The 3,252-nt window shown below is 41.6% G+C and overlaps 1 long non-coding RNA gene across 3 annotated transcripts; it reads left to right on the top strand.

The window, feature by feature from the left end:
* Positions 1-1,513: 1,513 nt before the first annotated feature.
* Positions 1,514-2,930, top strand: LOC125268137. 3 transcript variants are annotated; one of them, XR_007184810.1, is made up of 3 exons: positions 1,520-1,742; positions 1,815-1,918; positions 1,993-2,930. It is a non-coding gene; the product is annotated as an uncharacterized LOC125268137 (long non-coding RNA). The 3 variants fall into 3 exon arrangements; XR_007184808.1 differs by having other exon boundaries at positions 1,561-1,918; positions 1,993-2,213; positions 2,641-2,930; XR_007184809.1 differs by having other exon boundaries at positions 1,514-1,918.
* The last annotated feature ends 322 nt before the right edge of the window (positions 2,931-3,252 follow it).

Here is a 3,252-nt window from a genome sequence, read left to right as displayed (position 1 = left end):
TTATTAAAGCCAATTAGAATTTAAATGGACTTTGTGGAAAATATGGAACTAGAAGGATGAGAATACAACTAACTGTCTACTTTAAAATGACTTCACAGAAGGGCAGTTAAGCATGGTTAGTGATACACAATCTCTGTGAATAATGCACTTTTAGAATTTAACAACCCACAGGTGAATAAGAATATACCAAATTGAGTATAACTTTCCAGATAATAATATATCAAATGTCTATAAATAGGCTATGAACTCAATTTAAATGCACAATAAGATCAATTTACATTTATATTCAATGCCCGTTTGAAAAAAGAAATCAAATTGAACACATAATAAAATATAGCGGCTATCAGATTAACACTTTATCTCACGTGGGCCCACTCACTCACACACAATCACGCACACCCTCGTTGCAGGCCTGTACCGTTGCTCGCGTGCGTCGTGGCCACAAAATAACAGAATTGGCCGCTTCACTCCGAAGAGCCAAACAAACTTGTAGTGTACCTTAAATCCAAAGCGACGAGTCCTCCTGAATTAGGAAATGTTGATCGCTGCCGTGCACCATTGATAATCGCGTCCGTGCTTCCTCACCGATCCCTCGTTGCCAGGGGAACCCTGAACACCTCGGCGATTCAGGGCGCTACCTGGATGTCCAAGTCAAGTCAAGTCAAGTCAAATTTATTTATATAGCGCTTTTACAATTGGTAATTGTTTCAAAGCAGCTTTACATATTAGAAGCACAGAAAAAAGGGAAGTGGTTAAAAATAAGCTGTACAAACAAGCGTGGTAATATGTAACATATACAAGATGGTGCTACATTAAGCCAATGTCGGCTGACTCCCAGGGGTGGAAAAAAACCCCTAGGAGAAAAACCCAGCGTGCTAACACTGGGAAAAAAGTCCTAGGAGGGAAAAAACCCCTTGGAAGATATATATAATATATGTAAATGGATATGGAGATCAAAATCTGAATTATACATTTTTATTAGAGAGATTAAAAATAGATTATATATAAATATATGTAAGCGGATACGGGGATTAAAAATCTGAATTATAGATACAGCCAGAACTGGATCTGTAGGCCCATTGTCTCCTGGGCTACGTTGTAGTCAGGTCCAGACACAGGTTCTCCATCTGATCTGGATACGGCCTGGATCCAGCACCCGGCAAACCTCAGGATAAGCAGAGAGACAGATATTAGCGTAGATGCCATTCTTATTCTGATGTACAGGTATATCTAGTGTTATAGGAAATGTTCTCGGTTCCGGCCGACCTAATTATTGCAGCGTAACAATCCTTTAACGGATTTGAAAAATGTTAATGTATTGATAATGTGTTATGTGTATGCAAGAGCAAAGAGATGTGTTTTTAGTCTAGATTTAAACTGACAGAGTGTGTCTGCTTCCCGAACAATGCTAGGAAGATTGTTCCAGAGTTTAGGTGCTAAATAGGAAAAGGATCTGCCGCCTTCAGTTGATTTTGATATTCTGGGTATTATCAACTGGCCTGAATTCTGAGATCGCAATAAACGTGAAGGACTATAATGCATTAAGAGCTCACTTAGGTACTGGGGAGCTAAACCATTTAGAGCTTTATAAGTGTGGTGATGTTATCCCCCACTTTTCGTTAATTAGAGCAAAATGGTACATTCCATCTGTATAAAAAAAGGATGAGTCTGACATCTAGGGCACGTCATTTGGGGTCTCGGTGCTGACGTCATTTCTGGTGCGCCGTGTTGATGTCCTGAAGGTAAGCGTTGCTGGTGGCAGCTGCAGTCTTGCATATGTTTGGACGGGGTAATTTGACACCCATGTATTTCAGTGTGGCTGAGGAGTATGGTAGACGCGTTGAGCAACCTTATTTCTGCGAACCTTGTGGCTTGCACGCCATTGAGTGTGCGGGGTGGTGCGAGTCTTTATTTGCAGGTATGTGCATTTCATGTTTGGGTTAATGGGATGGTAATTTCTATTTTTTAATGCCATGTCTTATATTTTATTAGTGACACGGGAGCCAGGAGGTGTTGCAGCAGGCTTTGTGGGCGCGGTTAAGCATCGTAATTCCTCTTGTTGAACAACACGATTTATATCATCTCTTAGCTGTAATGAATGCATGAACTGGAGCGTTTTCAGACGGCTGGATGGTTTCTTTCTCTCTCCGCGTTGGTTTCTTCGACCGTTCTTCTGCTGTATACTGGATGATGTCATTGCTGCGGCTTTGCAGGTAACACTAATTCACGTCATCACCTTGACGACCGGACCAACAGCGCGTTGCCGGCCATCGGTGGCGCATCCAGCCAAATTCAAGAGACTTGAATTTCCGCGATCTGTGGATTTAAAGGGGGTAATTGGGGGCGAAACGCTACGTGTTTGTCACTACTATTGTGTCGTTTTGTGTATGCTGTTATTTTGACTTTATTTTTATTCTGGAACCAGTGTTTGTGTTTCACCTGTTTGTTTATCTGATGCATATTTATGGTATGATCCTGTGCTCTTAACAATTAATGAACATCAGCTAGGACGATCACTATTGATTTGTGACATTGATCCCTTTAACAGCATGTGCTACGTATTTTTGGTCAAACCATAAGGTGGAAAGTGTTACTGTATGTGTGCGCTTGTGTCTCATCCTGTTCTCTTTTTCCCTTCAGAATTGGGGTACCAGTATTAGCCAGTGTCCTCTGTGTGTGGTGGTGGTTCGGCTGTCGGCTTGCAGTGTTCACAACGGGTGTTGTTGGTGCTGTGTTGTGAGAGCACGAGTGTTTGCTGTGTTTATCCGATAGGCAAGACGAATTCCCCAGTTCTGAAGCGGTAAACTCATGTCTGTATGGATGTGCAAGAAGTTTTATGAGTGATCGTACTCCTCTTTTAACTTTTATACATTAAAGAGAATGGTCTTGTATTTTTCTGATGTTTATTAAATAAAAGTTTGTGTAATGTACATTGTCGTCTGATACCTGTCCAGCCACTGCTTATCTGTGTGTGTGTGGTACTTTGTGTACCCGTGGGTCCCCGGCCCATTTCCGGGGTGGCGTAGTCGAGCTGTTGCCATATTTGGCTTAATTGTGTAAAGCTGTTAATAGCAGAATGCCACATAAGTAAGTAGCAAGATTTTAAAATCTATACGATGTTTAATAGGGAGCCAATGTAATGTTGACAGAACTGGGCTAATATGGTCATACTTTCTGGTTCTAGTAAGAACTCTAGCTGCCGCATTTTGGACCAACTGTAGTCTGTTTAAAAGCCGAGCAGAACAACCACCC

Source organism: Megalobrama amblycephala, linkage group LG5 (assembly GCF_018812025.1).
Source record: "Megalobrama amblycephala isolate DHTTF-2021 linkage group LG5, ASM1881202v1, whole genome shotgun sequence".
Taxonomy (NCBI): Eukaryota; Metazoa; Chordata; class Actinopteri; order Cypriniformes; family Xenocyprididae; genus Megalobrama; species Megalobrama amblycephala.
Note: the sequence above shows the minus strand (reverse complement) of the source record. Positions and strands in the feature narration are given on the sequence as shown.